We start from the raw sequence: 18,602 nt of genomic DNA, 5'->3' as shown, positions 1-18,602 counted from the left end.
CATTGATCTTATGTTTCTTTCGCTTTCTAATAATTGCATCAACAGTTGTTGCCTTCTCACCAAGCTGCTTGCCTATTGTCTTGTAGCCAATTCCAGCCCTGTGCAAGTCTACAATTTTGTCCCTGGTGCCAAGTGACAGTTGGGATTTTGGAATTAGCCTAGAGGGGAGGAGAGAAATGGTTGCTGTGAGAATATCAGTTAGGGCCCAGCCTGTGACAAGAACAGACCTCAGGTCTGAGGCGCAGCAGAGCCACATGATATGGGTGTTCTGAAGAAAGGGAGCAAAGTTTATGTTGAGTAAAACTATGTTTTTTGTGAACTTGTGCTCTCCCTCAATGATATGTATACCATCTGCTACTGGACAGCCAAAATCATTGGCAACATGCGGCCTGCAAAGACATATCACCTCCATAGTGCAACACCACACACACAGCTAGGACCTCCATCTTCATGAAGCATACCGGGGTACAGCAGACTACCTCGACCACGACTACCACTTCACAGCACATTACACTTCCACACAGAGCCTTATTTAAAAGAACCCCCACAAACTCTTTCTTAGAGGACCCCCACAAAGCCTGGTGCAGAGTGGCCACACAAACCCTTTTTTAAGAGGACCCTCACAGAGCCTTTTTTAAGAGGAACCCCACAGAGGCTGGTGCACATTGGTCCCACAGAACCTTTTTCAAGAGGACTCCCATAGAGTCTGGTGTAGAGTTGCCACACAAAGAATTGAAAAGAGTATCCCCATTGTAACCTAACACTGTCCCTTTCTCAAACAGTGTCTTGTCTCTACATTAGAGCAAAATGGCGGTGACTTCTGTGATCCATCAGTTATACAAGCCGGGTCAAATGATGCGCCGGCCAATCATAGCCGGCCAATCACGAGTGGCTGCAAAGTGCACGCAGCTTGTTGATTGCCGATGCTACAGCCTTTCAACAAGCTTTATTAAGTATCGAACTACAAAGTCGTACACAGACTTCCATGAGAAGGCCATGTTTGGATTTAAGCACCAGACACCCGGTGTCCGGTATGAACCCCAAACCTTACAATTCGGGTTCGTTCATCCCAATTGGTGACGTGTTCAATACTTATTTCACCTCCTATAATTTTAAGGGGAAATCGGGTGAAAACAGTCTGTTTTTTTCAATCAACGAAATGCCAATCAGGTGTGAGAGGGTGACCAATTTTATTTAAAATACACAGGTCTACCAAAGTGCGATCATTTTTGGATCATGAAATAGGCTTAACGTGAAGCTTTTTGGCACTCATTCAAACTCTGTAAGGGATGTTTCCTATAATAATTTTTCTGGAGGCGCGAATCTCCCTAAATTTATATCATCAATAAAAATCAGCAGCCAAATCTATTGCATGATGATCATCAATTATTAATATAAACATATATTCTGCTAAAGTGACATACAGGTATTATGGACCTGGGATTGATTACTACACAACCATGACCAAGGAAAAAAAAAAGAGTAAAAATGCGATCTAACCCATATGATGAACAAGTGAAGTACTTTATTATTACAGATGAAAGAGACAACGTGCTGCACAAGTAAACAAGCAGGGGCTGCACATTTCAGCAGGAAAGTTAAATTAATGTGGGTAAATATACATACCTCGATATAGAGAACCAACCAGTCTAGGTATATAGTAAAGAAATCACATAGGGAAAGACACTATGTTCAAGACAAAATAATAATCGATAATACCTTATGGTAGGACAAAAATAAAAAAGTCTAAGAGCTCACCTATGTAAAGACAAAGTTGGGAAATACAAGCAGGAATGGCATCCGCCCCAACGTCCGTTTCGGCCTGACAAAGGCTTCCCAGCCAAAACGGACTTTGGGGCGCACACCATTTCACTTGTTCATCATATGGATGTTAGATCGCATTTTTTCACTTTTTTCCCTTGGTTAAATTTATATCGTGCAGATTCATTTTATTCAATTCCAAAAAAATTGGTCTATATACAATCTGAGGTCTATCCAAATCCAGAAGAAGAATATTGGGTGGGAGGGTTAAGGTAGGAGTCAATGACATTCATTGCCTCCAACATGACCCCATGAGACCAATGCATGACCTCATCACAGGACGAGCTAAAGACCCATGAGAAGGACCAAGGAGCTGCGGCGCAAGATATGGCATAAGATAAGGATTATGGAATATCAGAATATTTGAGTATAGAGTGACAGAGCTCAGAAGGAAATTCAAAATGTATTTAGTCTCTTCCAGTTCAGAATGGCAGCTGTAGCTTGTACTGATCAGTGTGAAATTCCTGCAGCAGCGGGAAGGGGGAACATTGAGGAGCTGTCAATCAGGCCAGAAAGGAGGAGATTTAGTAGCAACAGTAAGGAGGGAGCTGAGGAGGTTAAATAGGCTTGTCACTGTAAGTGCACAAGCCTCATCAGGTCTAAAAGATGTGTTTAATAATATATACAGTATAACGTGCCTTTTTAATTTAACCCTTTAGTAGTCATCAAATGAATACAGAAAAACGATGGCCAAATTGAACTCAAAATATTTTGGATTGGCCAAAATTCAATACCAAGTCTTCAAATAATATTTTTTTTGTATTACTTCACCGCCTGCTATCACTTCGTCCGTCATAAAAATGGATATGGACTTTCCAAGCTTTATGGACATATAACTGTGTGTGATACCCAAGGCGAGGCTGGCCCCGTGCCCCTGACCCTCAGTGTGGATCCCACTTTCCATTTGATGTTCATCTTCAGAGAGAATCTTTCACTCTGTCCTTAAAGTGACTTTTTTTCCTTTAAGACTTGACACTTTCCTGCCAAATGACTTTTTACATTCAGACTCTGAGAACATATGGTGCATTAGTCAATCTCTCAGATTCCACTCCTGTGTTCTGAGACACCTTTGCCAGGTTCTTCACATCATCCCATCATGTCGTCTTACATTTTCTAGCCTTGTAGAACATAAAACAAGAAAAAAAGTTACTTAGAGCAAGCCGGGACACTTGAAAACTCCCCACACGTCGTGTTACCTACTGACATGAATCCTCATTGATATGAATCCATTACCATTAATCTTACAGCAGGACAGCGCTTTGCCGTATAAAACTGAAAATGAGTCTATTGTTCAGTTTAAAGCAGATCTCACACTATAAACTACATACAATATTGAAATTAACTCTTAGACCTGATGAGGCTGGTGTATTCTCTTTGAAAATCCATGTTAGAATGATTGTGTGGCGCCCTGGACAAGCCAGGATGTCACAGGTACTACAGCAACACACCCCACACCCCGGTTAGGCACATCAGTCACACACAAATCCTTGTTGCCTCCCTCCAGGGGCTGATGTCCACACCAGGTGGGGCGGGGCCAGGTGGTTGGCCCCACCCACCGAGGAGCACACAGTTCTGGAGGCGGGAAAGGAAGGGAGTTGAGAGAGGGAGAGTGGAAGTGGAAGAGCGAGAAGTAGTAGTGAGGAGCGAGAGCAGACTGACGGTGTCCGGGTACGTGGCCCGGGCAGTCAAGAGCAAGGTTGCAGACGGTGGTGACCGTCTGCAGGCGAGGCCGATTGACGCACAACCGTAAGGACCGGGGACGGGCGGTGGCCCGCCGGTACCGGACCAGGGAGCGAAGAGAAGCCAGCACCATTCGGCAGGGCCTACGGACCCCGACCAGGCTTGGAGTCGCCGTTAAACCGATCAAATCCATCAGCGACGGGAACCTCCGGGGTTTCTCAGCAGCAAAGACCCGACTGAAGGCGACCGCTCAACCGTGAAGGGAAATACAGCTACCGCCACAGCTAGAGTTCCCAGGGCCAGAGCCTGCGGCCAAAAAGGGGCTCCTCTGGCAAATACACCGCTGGGGAGCGGGTTACCGGTGGGAAGCCATCGGAGCCGAATACACATTACAGGTGCAGGGAGAGACAGTCACCGCCAACCTACCGGGAGTGACCATCGCAGCCGGCTGCGGGACCCGTCCATCCAGCCGTTTGTTTTATCAGAGACTCCGTCTGCGTCATTGGCTGAGTGAGTACTACCGTGCCGCCTGGCACTGCGCTGCCCCCGCGACTCTGCACCTCACCAAACCCCGCCATCCACCTTACAGTCCCCATCACCGGGCCCCAGGACCGCCAAAACCTCCTACCCACGGAGGGGAGAGAAACATCTCGGCTGCTCCCTGTCATCGCTCCCGGGATCCCCGTCCAGAAACCACCCCCTTTCACTCACGGGCGAGGAGTGCCGCTCGAGTCCCCGGATCTGGCCCACCGCTCGAGCCACCGAGTAGCAGCAGCAGCAGAGCCGGACTCGAGCGTGGTGAGCGCAGCGCCCTCCCCGCCCGCGACAACTGTATAACACAGATTCTAAAATGAATATTTTGACTTCAGCTATAGAATGACGGAGTTTAAAGTGAAAGTCGAAATATATTCAGCCTCTGTTCATCCCGCCTGACTTACAGCATGCACTAATTAGTGTGAGATTCCTGCAGCCACAGAAGGAAGTAGGGACATTGAGGAGCAGTGGCGTAACTAGAGTCCGATGGGCCCTGGTATAAAATTTGGACCTGGGCCCAAACCTGCATGTTGGTTGGATGTATGGGCCCTTGTAGCATTCTAAATCCTATATAGATATATTTGCTTTCCCCTACCATGATGTAACAATGTCACCCATCCTGGGTCCCTTTCTGTATAATGTCCGACATCCAGGGCTTTTTCCTGTAATAATGTCTCCATTTTGTGACCCTTCCAGTAAGAATGTTCCCCATCCTGGGCCCCTTGAAGGTATAATGTCACCCATTCTGAGCCCTTTAAGTAATAATGTCCTCCATCCTGGATCTCTTACAGTCATATATGTCCCTCATCCTGGGCCCCTTCCTGTAATAATGTTCTCCATCCTGGTATAATGTAAACCATCCTGGTCCCCTTCCTAGTATAATGTTCCCCATCCTGGTACAATTTCCCCTTCCAGTAATAATGGACTCATCCTGGGCCCTTTCCAGATATAATATCACCTATCCTGAGCCTTCCAGTCAAAATGTACTCCATCCTGGGTCTCTTACAGTCATATATTGCCCTCATCCTGGGCACCTTCCTAGTATAATGTCCCCCATCCTGGTATAATATAAACCATCCTGGTCCCCTTTCTGTATAATGTCCCCCATCCTGGTACTATGTCCCCATCCAGTTCCCTTCCAGTAATAATGGACGCATTCTGAGCTCTTTCCAGATATAATATCACCTATCCCGAGCCTTCCAGTCAAAATGTACTCCATCCTGGGTCTCTTACAGTCATATATTGCCCTCATCCTGGGCACCTTCCTAGTATAATGTCCCCCATCCTGGTATAATGTAAACCATCCTGGTCCCCTTTCTGTATAATGTCCCCCATCCTGGTACTATGTCCCCATCCTGGGCCCTTCCAGTAAAAATGTACTCCATCCTGAGTCTCTTACAGTCATATATTGCCCTCATCCTGGGCACCTTCCTAGTATAATGTCCCCCATCCTGGTATAATGTCCTCCATCCTGGTCCCCTTTCTGTATAATGTCCCCCATCCTGGTACTATGTCCCCATCCTGGGCCCTTCCAGTAAAAATGTACTCCATCCTGAGTCTCTTACAGTCATATATTGCCCTCATCCTGGGCACCTTCCTAGTATAATGTTCCCCATCCTGGTATAATATAAACCATCCTGGTCCCCTTCCTAGTGTAATGTCCCCCATCCTGGTACAATGTCTCCATCCAGTCCCCTTCCAGTAATAATGAACTTATCCTGAGCCCTTACAAGATATAATATAACCCATCCTGGGCCCTTCCAGTAATAATGTCCTCCATCCTGAGTTTCATATATATACACCTCATCCTGGGCCCCTTCTAGTAATAATGTCCCCCATCCTGGTATAATATCCACCATTATGGGTCCCTTTCTAGTATAATGTCCCCCATCCTGGTACAATGTCCTTATCCAGTCCCCTTCATGTAATAATGGACCCATCCTTGGCCCCTTCCTAGTATAAACTCCACCCTGCTGGATCCAATCTGTAATAATGTTCCCCATTCTGCCACACATTTGTCTGGGTCACATTTCTGAAGTGCTGTGCCAACGTTGCGCTTTTTTTCTTGCAGATTTGGTGCAGAATTTAATGCAGAAAAAATCTGCAGCATGACAGTTGTTGGGGCGTTTTTTCCTCTGTTTTTTTAGCCTTTCCAACCATTAAAGTCACTAAGAAAAGGCACGGTAAAAAACACATCAAAACCGGAAAAAAAAAACGCATGCTGCTTTTGGTGCATTTTTCTGCCAGAAGGTGCAAATTTGATGCAGAAAATGTATGCACCAAATCTGCAGCGTGTGCACACAGCCTTAGTGTTGCAAAATAATAATTGACATAAAGTATCAATAATAAGGCAATACTTTACAGTGATGCTATGAGACATAAATTTAACTTTAGTGTAAAGCAATACCAGCCAGGACCCATGCAATGCGAATGAATGCTCCTGTGTTCCCCCATGCCAAGGGCAAATGCCAATACTGTCTGCTGCTAATCCTGCCAGGCTAACAAAAGCAAATACTGTGTCCTCTGCCAGAACGCGTGTAAGAGGAAAGGTTATATTAAAATTAGTGAAAAGCTTCTGAATTTCTCCTTTACTATTTCTAATACATTTGCCTGTTTGAAATAAAAAAATCATAAAAAGTTATGTAGCCCACCCAAAGGTGTGATTGGCAGAATAGTGCATTTCTTCAGGCCCGTCTCACAGGCATCCGTCAAATGCAGTTTGTATTAATAATATACTTTATTATAGAGTTTTATCAGTTATTACAGAACCAAAACTGTGAAACCAACCGGTGACCCCAGGGAAATTCAACACTACATTATTGACTGGAAGCCTGTCTGGGCATCTCAGGAGAACCTATCAAGACCTAGACTCATTCTCCGGATAGGTGTGGATATACCATCAACATCTGAGATGGGAATACCCTTTAAACTTATAATAACCATAGACCACGATGGATATAGATATCAATCATGACTAGTGATGAGCAGATCTGGCCTGTGAAAGTATGGATCTGCACGGGTTCAAAAGTAACCGTGCACGGACCCTGGGCCCGAAGTTCTCAGGGAACTCCACCTACGTATCCAGATCCCCCAGTCGTGCGCTTATCTTGGCAGTGTATGCATGCAGTGCCCCCCCACCAATTTTGATACCCAGCCATGATAAAGCAGACAACTGGGGGTTGGTATTCTCAGGCTAGAGAGACCCATGGTTATTAGGCTCCCCCCAGCCTAAAAATAGCAGCCTGCAGCTGCCCAGGATTGTCGCATCCACTATATATGGCAATCCCAACAATTTATGCTACTTATCCCGATTCACCTGGTGCGGTGGCAAGCAGGGTAATAAGGGGTTAATGACAGCTCACAGCTGCCACTTAGCCCTAGATTAGTAATGAGAGGCATCTATGAGACCCCCCATTACTAATCTGCAAGTAAAAAAAAATAAAACTCAAAAAACCCCCCAGAAAATCCTTTATTTGAAATATAATACAAAAATAAACATCCTCTTTCTCCCTTTATTAACCCCCAAAACACCTAGTTTTGACATAATTCACACGAGTTCCCATGACAATTCATACACTGCTACATAATGAATTAACAGCTCGTGGTCACAGAACATGATTGCATGCTGTGGGCTTCAGACAGAGAATAACTGATCCGCAGGGGGAGCGGTGACATTACTCAGTTTATTTGCGGTCAGAGCTTGAGGTTCTCATGGTCCTCCAACTGTGACTGCAGGTAACCTGACCTCAGGTGACCTCATTAAACTCGGTAACCTCACATCAGGTGAGGTCACTGAGTTCTCAGTCCTGCATCTCCTGGCAAAGGCTGCGGTTTTCTGCCAGAAGATGCAAATTCGGTGCTGAAATGTTTGTATCGAAACATGGTAGAAAGATGTAGAATAGACTGTTACATGTGCGTGCATGAGGAATAACACCATTTTTGACCATTACATGAATTGTATGCCGCATTTTTCACAATTCTTCCCCACCACAGGCTTTATCTCTAATGTTCAATTCTCTCTGAGCAAGAGGGTGGAGATTATCTGCTATGACATCTCACATCTTTATGTAGGACATGTTTAGAAGGAGAAATATTTAGGGCATCAGGCAAAACCTAAGATAAAAATAAAATGAGAAAATACCCAGGGTGTACCTAATCAGGATTAATGCTAACTCTTGTAGTTCACCTCTCTATGTGTGGGCAGGCTTCAATATAGGGAAAGATCAGGACCTAGACCTGTTTCAATATCTGCCCGTGGAAAATTAGACAGCAGAACTGATAAATTATCTAAGTGTGGCTGTGAATCCCAGTACTGAAGTGAGATAAAACACTTACTAGAAAGCAGCAGGTGTTTGTGTGTCTCTGTGCCTCTGGTTCTCAATTTGCTCCCCACCCTCTCCAAATATTTTAATAGGCAAATGTAATCTAATTTCTCTAATAGCTTTTCCATAGATTTTAATAGGCAGCTGAAATCTCATCTCTTCTTCATAGAATATAAAAGGTAGCTGTAATCTGACCTCTCAGACAGTTTCTACATAGACTTTAATAGGCAGCGTAATCTGATCTCTCAGAAAGCTTCTCCATAGACTATAATAAGAAACTGTAATACAAATGTCTCAGAGTGCTTCTCTATGGACTTAAAGGAGTATTCCCATGTCCAAGACCCTATCACAACATGAAGTAGGTGTAATAATAAGAATATTATCAAATACCTCCAATTAGAAATGTAGTATACTTCTCCTGATATAGCCATGGCTTTTTTTTTAAGGGCATTGCAGGACCTTAGGTATCCATGGTTACGATCTCTAGCAACTAAATAACTGTGACTTTATGGTGTTCAGTGCATTGCAGAACCTAAGGTATCCATTGTTACAACCATACATGTAGTCATAGACAGCTGCTATTGGTCATAATCATGGATACCTAAGGTCCTGCAATGCCCTGCACATGAGGTAAGTGACAGTGAATCAGGAGAACTATACTAATTGAAAGTCTTTGCTAATATTATTATTACGCCTACTACATATTGGTATAGGATCTTGGAGATGGAAATAACACTTAAAGGTGTTAAAATGAACAATGCCCATCTTTTGCTACTTCCAATAGGTGGCACTAGAGTTCGTCTCCTTCCTCCCTGGAGAGACAATATGAATATTTCCCAGAGGGGCATTGAAGCTACAGTTAGGTCCAGAAATATTTGGACAGTGACACAAGTTTTGTTATTTTAGCTGTTTACAAAAACATGTTCAGAAATACAATTATATATATATAATATGGGCTGAAAGTGCACACTCCCAGCTGCAATATGAGAGTTTTCACATCCAAATCGGAGAAAGGGTTTAGGAATCATAGCTCTGTAATGCATAGCCTCCTCTTTTTCAAGGGACCAAAAGTAATTGGACAAGGGACTCTAAGGGCTGCAATTAACTCTGAAGGCGTCTCCCTCGTTAACCTGTAATCAATTAAGTAGTTAAAAGGTCTGGGGTTGATTACAGGTGTGTGGTTTTGCATTTGGAAGCTGTTGCTGTGACCAGACAACATGCGGTCTAAGGAACTCTCAATTGAGGTGAAGCAGAACATCCTGAGGCTGAAAAAAAAGAAAAAATCCATCAGAGAGATAGCAGACATGCTTGGAGTAGCAAAATCAACAGTCGGGTACATTCTGAGAAAAAAGGAATTGACTGGTGAGCTTGGGAACTCAAAAAGGCCTGGGCGTCCACGGAGGACAACAGTGGTGGATGATCGCCGCATACTTTCTTTGGTGAAGAAGAACCCGTTCACAACATCAACTGAAGTCCAGAACACTCTCAGGGAAGTAGGTGTATCTGTCTCTAAGTCAACAGTAAAGAGAAGACTCCATGAAAGTAAATACAAAGGGTTCACATCTAGATGCAAACCATTCATCAATTCCAAAAATAGACAGGCCAGAGTTAAATTTGCTGAAAAACACCTCATGAAGCCAGCTCAGTTCTGGAAAAGTATTCTATGGACAGATGAGACAAAGATCAACCTGTACCAGAATGATGGGAAGAAAAAAGTTTGGAGAAGAAAGGGAACGGCACATGATCCAAGGCACACCACATCCTCTGTAAAACATGGTGGAGGCAACGTGATGGCATGGGCATGCATGGCTTTCAATGGCACTGGGTCACTTGTGTTTATTGATGACATAACAGCAGACAAGAGTAGCCGGATGAATTCAGAAGTGTACCGGGATATACTTTCAGCCCAGATTCAGCCAAATGCCGCAAAGTTGATCGGACGGCGCTTCATAGTACAGATGGACAATGACCCCAAGCATACAGCCAAAGCTACCCAGGAGTTCATGAGTGCAAAAAAGGGGAACATTCTGCAATGGCCAAGTCAATCACCAGATCTTAACCCAATTGAGCATGCATTTCACTTGCTCAAATCCAGACTTAAGACGGAAAGACCCACAAACAAGCAAGACCTGAAGGCTGCGGCTGTAAAGGCCTGGCAAGGCATTAAGAAGGAGGAAACCCAGCGTTTGGTGATGTCCATGGGTTCCAGACTTAAGGCAGTGATTGCCTCCAAAGGATTCGCAACAAAATATTGAAAATAAATTTTTTTTTTGGGTTTGGTTTATTTGTCCAATTACTTTTGACCTCCTAAATTGTGGAGTGTTTGTAAAGAAATGTGTACAATTTCTACAATTTCTATCAGATATTTTTGTTCAAACCTTCAATCTAAACGTTACAATCTGCACTTGAATTCTGTTGTAGAGGTTTCATTTCAAATCCAATGTGGTGGCATGCAGAGCCCAACTCGCGAAAATTGTGTCACTGTCCAAATATTTCTGGACCTAACTGTATGAGACTCCTCACTGGCAGCCAAACTGGTTTGTCAGTCTCCGCAAAAAGAAAAGTTTTCCCCTTAGACCCCACTATAGCTTCTCAAACAGCCAGATCAGATCTCATACTTTGCACTGACGAGGGGCAATCACCCCGAAACACCTGCCAATTGGGGTTCTGATCTGGCCTAAATCCTTATTCATATGAAAAGACTCATTAAAGGGCCACTTCTGACTTGTAGAATTGCTACTTCCAATAGGTGGCGCTAGAGTGTGTCTCCTTCCTCCCTGCAGAGACAAGTTGAACATCTTTTCCTAGTCCTTTGCAGCTATAATATAGTCAGTTCTTGCTTGATTGTTGCCTATAGTTGGCGCTGATATATTGATGATATGTGATATTATGATTCTTTTCACTTTTACATCTGTAGAAGCTAAATTTCCACAAAGAGATTTTCTGGCAGATTTCAGGACGGAGCTTAATTGCCAACATTTTAGTGGTAGTCAGGTCACTATGAACCGAGGGGGGGGCTGACATTCCAAAAATGCTTCCAGACATTTGTGGATAAGTATAATTGCAGAACTTTTACGACTGTGATATTCAATCACCCGGGCTGATGTAGCACGTCAGAAAATTGAAAGCGAGAGCGCCGAATGGCAGGAGCTTCAAAACAACCTATACAATGCCATAATCATGTGTCAAGTATCTCTTAGAACGGCCTCCGTTCCATTGTTTACTGTGGAACGATCATTAAAATTGGCTCTTGTATGAATGTGAGATTGTACCGCTCGCTGAGTCACGGCGAGCTACGGTGACATTACAGAGAGACTGTCAAGATGAAGACAATAGGCTTTAATGTGAAGCAAAATGACTGCAGCTTATTAAATGGTTATTTTGACTTTCTTTGTTCTTCTAAAAGAGTTTAGGAGACAATAATAAGGAAGAAGCTACTGATACATCTGCATACGGTGGAACCCGAAACCAGACTGCTGTACAGAGCTCGCAGAAAACTACTTTCCTATTAGTCCTCACATGACATTTTTTACATCATAGGTCACATGAGATAAAGCTTCACATCACATTTGATGACATCACATGGATCATGACATCATTGATGTCACATCATGTAACATTTTACACTTGCAATGATCTCACAGAGCATGATACTATATACAGTATATATATATATATATATATATATATATATATATATATATATATATACAGTTAGGTCCAGAAATATTTGGACAGTGACACAAGTTTTGTTATTTTAGCTGTTTACAAAAACATGTTCTGAAATACAATTATATATATAATATGGGCTGAAAGTGCACACTCCCAGCTGCAATATGAGAGTTTTCACATCCAAATCGGAGAAAGGGTTTAGGAATCATAGCTCTGTAATGCATAGCCTCCTCTTTTTCAAGGGACCAAAAGTAATTGGACAAGGGACTCTAAGGGCTGCAATTAACTCTGAAGGCATCTCCCTCATTAACCTGTAATCAATGAAGTAGTTAAAAGGTCTGGGGTTGATTACAGGTGTGTGGTTTTGCATTTGGAAGCTGTTGCTGTGACCAGACAACATGCGGTCTAAGGAACTCTCAATTGAGGTGAAGCAGAACATCCTGAGGCTGAAAAAAAATAAAAAAATCCATCAGAGAGATAGCAGACATGCTTGGAGTAGCAAAATCAACAGTCGGGTACATTCTGAGAAAAAAAGAATTGACTGGTGAGCTTGGGAACTCAAAAAGGCCTGGGCGTCCACGGAGGACAACAGTGGTGGATGATCGCCGCATACTTTATTTGGTGAAGAAGAACCCGTTCACAACATCAACTGAAGTCCAGAACACTCTCAGTGAAGTAGGTGCATCTGTCTCTAAGTCAACAGTAAAGAGAAGACTCCATGAAAGTAAATACAAAGGGTTCACATCTAGATGCAAACCATTCATCAATTCCAAAAATAGACAGGCCAGAGTTAAATTTGCTGAAAAACACCTCATGAAGCCAGCTCAGTTCTGGAAAAGTATTCTATGGACAGATGAGACAAAGATCAACCTGTACCAGAATGATGGGAAGAAAAAAGTTTGGAGAAGAAAGGGAACGGCACATGATCCAAGGCACACCACATCCTCTGTAAAACATGGTGGAGGCAACGTGATGGCATGGGCATGCATGGCTTTCAATGGCACTGGGTCACTTGTGTTTATTGATGACATAACAGCAGACAAGAGTAGCCGGATGAATTCTGAAGTGTACCGGGATATACTTTCAGCCCAGATTCAGCCAAATGCCGCAAAGTTGATCGGACGGCGCTTCATAGTACAGATGAACAATGACCCCAAGCATACAGCCAAAGCTACCCAGGAGTTCATGAGTGCAAAAAAGTGGAACATTCTGCAATGGCCAAGTCAATCACCAGATCTTAACCCAATTGAGCATGCATTTCCCTTGCTCAAATCCAGACTTAAGACGGAAAGACCCACAAACAAGCAAGACCTGAAGGCTGCGGCTGTAAAGGCCTGGCAAAGCATTAAGAAGGAGGAAACCCAGCGTTTGGTGATGTCCATGGGTTCCAGACTTAAGGCAGTGATTGCCTCCAAAGGATTCGCAACAAAATATTGAAAATAAAAATATTTTGTTTGGGTTTGGTTTATTTGTCCAATTACTTTTGACCTCCTAAAATGTGGAGTGTTTGTAAAGAAATGTGTACAATTCCTACAATTTCTATCAGATATTTTTGTTCAAACCTTCAAATTAAACGTTACAATCTGCACTTGAATTCTGTTGTAGAGGTTTCATTTCAAATCCAATGTGGTGGCATGCAGAGCCCAACTCGCGAAAATTGTGTCACTGTCCAAATATCACTGTAAGATGGCAGGCAGACACGTCATAGAGGGGAGATATGTATCACAGAGGTGATTATCCTCTGTGATGTAATCCTGGAAGCTCCATATATAGTATGTATAGCACTGAGAGGGTTAATAGAGCTCACAAGGGCCAGGTTTACGAGCTGTCAGAGACAGCTGGGTGGGAATGGCTGCTCACATATCCCCTCCCCAGGGCATGATATGGTGGACATAAGAAAGTCCAGGTGGATTCATTAGCTGTCTGTGTGTGGCGGTAGAAAGGCCTCCTACTTGAAGTCTCGATGCTAGGACTTTATGCTGGTATAAAACTAAGGTGTACGTGTTGTGACTGTGTATTCTGTTTTCCTTGTGTTGCTGACATAATGGAGCTTTAATAAAGCAGTATGGACGTTTGGCGAACCCACAGACATCTGGAATTGGTGGGTCCAAACAGATTTTTAAAGGGAACCTGTAGCCAGATTTGGTGACTATAAGCTGTGGCCACCACCACCGGGCTCTTATATACAGCATTCTAACATGCTTTATATAAGAGCCCAGGCCGGGGGTATAACATAAAAAACACTTCATAATACTTACCTAAAGGGCAGTGCAGTGCAGACTGGTCAGATGGGTGTCTCCGTTCTGCGGATCCTCTTTTGGCCATCTTTGTCCTCCTTCTTCTGAAGCCTGGGTGCATGACGCGTCCTACATCATCCACACTAGCCGGCATTGAGGTACTGCGCAGGCGCACTACAATACTTTCATATGCTCTGCCCAGGGCAGATCAAAGTGTGCCTGCGCAGGACCTCAATGCCGGCTAGTGTGGATGACTTAGGAGCCGGAGAACAGAGACACCCATTCGACCAGTCTGCACCGCACCGACTGTTTTGGTGAGTGTTATAAAGTGATTTTTACGTTCTACACAGCGGCCTGGGCTCTTATATACAGCATGTTAGAATGCTGTTTATAAGAACCCACTGGTGGTGGCCTCAGTTTATAGTCACCAAATCTGGTGACAGGTTCCCTTTAAAGAAAAACCCGGTTCAAGCCTGGAATTAATTCTGGATATCTAGCCGGATGTCAATCCTCATGGGACGTCTATGGGGATGCAAATCAGGCGCTTTAAAATTGTGGTAAAAGGATAGGTGGATTAGAGCAGGCGTGATATACTTACAAGTCTCCGCACAGCTATAACGCTACCTCCAGGACCGTACAATAACCTTATGCAAATGAACTGCTTCTCTCGCCCACCGGCAGTCCCAGCGTCTGTGATTGGTTTCAGTCAGACCACGCCCCCATTCTGTGTAACAGCGTGTCTGACTACTTGCAATCACACATACTGTCTGTGTATGTATAGTGGTGTAAAAATAAATAAATATATAAAAAAAATTGGTGTAGGGTCCCCATATTATGTTACTCAGCACAGATAAAGCATACGGCTACAGGCTGCAGCCCCTAGCCGTGTGCTTATCTTGGTTGTGTATCAACATAAGAGGAACCGCATGCGGTTTTAATTATATAAATAAATAATTTAAAAAAAGCAGCTTGCGGTCCCCCTATCATTTTAATAACCAACCATGATAAAGCCGATATCTGGGGGCTGTTATTCTCAGGCTGGGGAGGCTCATGGTTATGGTAGCGTCCCCAACCTAACCATAGCAGCCTGCAGCTGCCCAGTATTGTTGCATCCATTAGATGTGACAATCCCAGCACTTTACTGGCTCATCCCAATTGCCCTGGTATGGTGGCAATTGGGGTAATAAGGAGTTAATGACAGCTCACAGCTGCCACTAAGCCCCAGATTAGTAATAAGAGGCATCTATGAGACCCCCATTATTAATCTATAAGTGAAAAGAAATAAACACAAACACCGAAAAATCCTTTATCTGCAATTAGATAAAAAAAAAAACCACCCTCTTTCACGCTTTTATTAACCCCAAACACCTAGTTCTAATGTAATCCATCCGAGGTCCTACATTGATTCCGGTTCTGCCACAAACATAGTGAAGTCACAGCACGCGGACACAGAACATATCTGCATGTTGTGGGCTTCAGGCAGAGACTGACATATCGGCAGCAATGAGCAATGACATCATTCAGTTTATTTGCGGTCACAGCTGGAGGTTCCCACGGTCCCCCACCTGTGACCTCAGGTAAATTGACCTCAGATAACCTCATTGAATTTAGTGACCTCCCCTCAGGTGAGATCATTGAGTTCACAGACCTGCATCTCCTGGCAGAAAACTGCTTTTTTTGATAGAGATGCATATTTGGTGTTGAAATTTATACACCATATTTTTGCACCAAACCTGCACCTTCTCGCAAAAAAAGCATCAAAACTCGATGCTGTTTTGATGCTGTATTGATGTGATTTTTTGGCAGGAGATGCAGAATTGGTGCAGGAATATGGTATACAAATTTCAGCACCAAAAATGCACAAAAACGGTTTTGACGCTTTTTTGGTGCAGGTTTCTGCCAGGAGATGCAGATTTGGTGCAGAAATATGGTGTACAAATTTCAGCACCAAAAATGCACAAAAACGATTTTGACTCCATTTTGGTGCAGTTTTCTGCTAGGAGATGCAGATTTGGTGCAGGAATATAGTATACAGATGTCAGCATCAAAAATGCACAAAAACGGTTTTGACGCTGTTTTGGTGAAGTTTTCTGCCAGGAGATGCAGATTTGGTGCAGGAATATGATGTACAAATTTCAGCACCAAAAATGCACAAAAACGGTTTTGATGCCGTTTCGGTGCAGTTTTCCGCCAGGTGATGCAGATTTCATGTAGAAAATGTTTGCACCAAATCTGCATAGTGCGGACATACCCCTATCCTACACAATTCCTGACTGTGTGCAAGTATGCCTAGAAGAATCTTTGCTGTTTATAAGCCAAAGGACGGTCACCAAATAATGCTTTTATTACGATTTTTCCTTTGGTCACTCATTTTGCATTTTTCGAATTGATAGAAATAAACTAGTAACACTTCTATTTATGGAAGCTTTCTAAGACTATGTTCACACGTTGCGCTTTTGCTGCTTTTTTGCATTTTTTTTAATTGATTTTATGCAAATAAATGCAAATTAAGAGCTACTTTTGCACAATACTATGGGTTCCACATGATATTATATGACCTCACAATAATGCAGACTTCCCGATTTGGATAACCCTCTATCATTACATAAGTGATTGATTTCTCGGCTGCGTCTCAGCATTTGCTCTTTATGACCCAGGTTAAAAGGATTAACAATATTTTTTGGAAGACGTCTGCAATAAACATGGAAATATTTCCCCTTCCAGATCTCCAGGAGCCTTTGTCTTGGCTCGTTCCCTATGAACACATAGGAGGCTTTGGATGAAGCGGTGCAGTGAGAATCCCTCCGGAGAGCCACGGTTTTCTCTCTGACTTCAGCTAATGATAGGAATTATTCGCACCTCCCTAAATATTAGACATGTCCATCTTTCACGTGGCTCGGTGATCCGAAGGGAGGTTTATCCCTGCATCAGGGGTCTCTCTCCTATCGGCTCCTCTATTTTAGTATGCAAGCTGTGAGCTCAGTATCACTCCCAGATGGGGCTGGTAATTATTATCTAATGTTACATATTACAGAGCGTGACATGTGCTGGAACACGGGGTCAGTGCCCCCGCTGCCGAGGACTGGCGGGCTCCAGGATAATGTAGGGAAGCGTAATCTCCGCCAGGACCATTAACAGACAAAGAGCTGGATTCCGATGTAGAGATAATTATTGTAAAGCAGTCGGATATTACAGTCCTAAAAATACGGAGGGATAAGATAAAAGGATCAATTCTGTGTATAAAAAAGTCTAATGTTAACCTTTACATCAAAGACTGGAAATGAGTTGCACATTTTTGTATGTAGATAAGGAATATACCGTATTTTTCGCTTTATAAGACGCACCGGATTGTAAGACGCACCCCAAATTTAAAGAAAAAAAATGGAAAAAAAATATGGGGTCTGTCTTATAATCCGATGGTGTCTTACCGAAGGGGGGGGAGCAACAGCGGTGGTGGAGCGGATGTCACAGGTGGCAGGGGCAGTAGTGGAGTAGGGCGGTGCAGCGGGGGTCCCAGATGCTCGCTGCGGGTGCTGTGAGGCAGGAACATCCAGAAACTGTCGAAGGTGCGGCCTTCAAAGAAATGGAGCCCAGAGTCGGCGTGTGCATAGATTGAGCTATTGGCTCAATGACGAGCTGAGATCTCATCTGCGCATGCGCCACCTCTGGATGCCATTTTCCTTAAGTCCGCCACTGGGAGATCAATGGGTCAGAGGTGGCGCCCGCGCAGATGAGATCTTGAACTGATAACTCCATCTGCGCACGTGCCGACTCCGGGCGCCATTATTTGAAGCATTTTCAGAATGGTGGCCCCTTCCTCACTGCCCGGAGAGAGCACAGCGCATCACGCGCAGCACAGAGCACAGCCTGCAGCACAATGCACCTCCCGCAGCACAGCACACAGCCCACAGCACAGTTCACCACCCGCAGCATCTCCCCGCCCCCTGTGACGGCTCTCCACCACCCCCGGTAAGCTACATTCGGATTGTAAGACGCTCCCCTCATTTTCCTCCTAAATTTTTGGGTGGAAAAGTGAGTCGTATAATACAAAAAATACAATACAAATTAACATTCACAACCTAAAAAATACTCATGGTAAAGAGTCATAGTGAGGGGTCGTGTTCTTGACGTTTCAGCAAAAATTTAGTAACTTGATCTTCTTACTATATCACATGTTTATGTTCTAGTAGAGCTGGATTTTAAAACCCCTATTGTCATTGTGCTGTCCCTCTTTGGTTGTGATCATATATTTCTCAATGAAACTATCTTCCACAACCTCACCTTTGTAACAGGGCTTTGTCTGTTCCTCACCCAGTTTTCAGGTTCCTACACGGCT

This window comes from Anomaloglossus baeobatrachus, chromosome 1 (genome assembly GCF_048569485.1).
Source record: "Anomaloglossus baeobatrachus isolate aAnoBae1 chromosome 1, aAnoBae1.hap1, whole genome shotgun sequence".
Lineage (NCBI taxonomy): Eukaryota > Metazoa > Chordata > Amphibia > Anura > Aromobatidae > Anomaloglossus > Anomaloglossus baeobatrachus.
Note: the sequence above shows the minus strand (reverse complement) of the source record.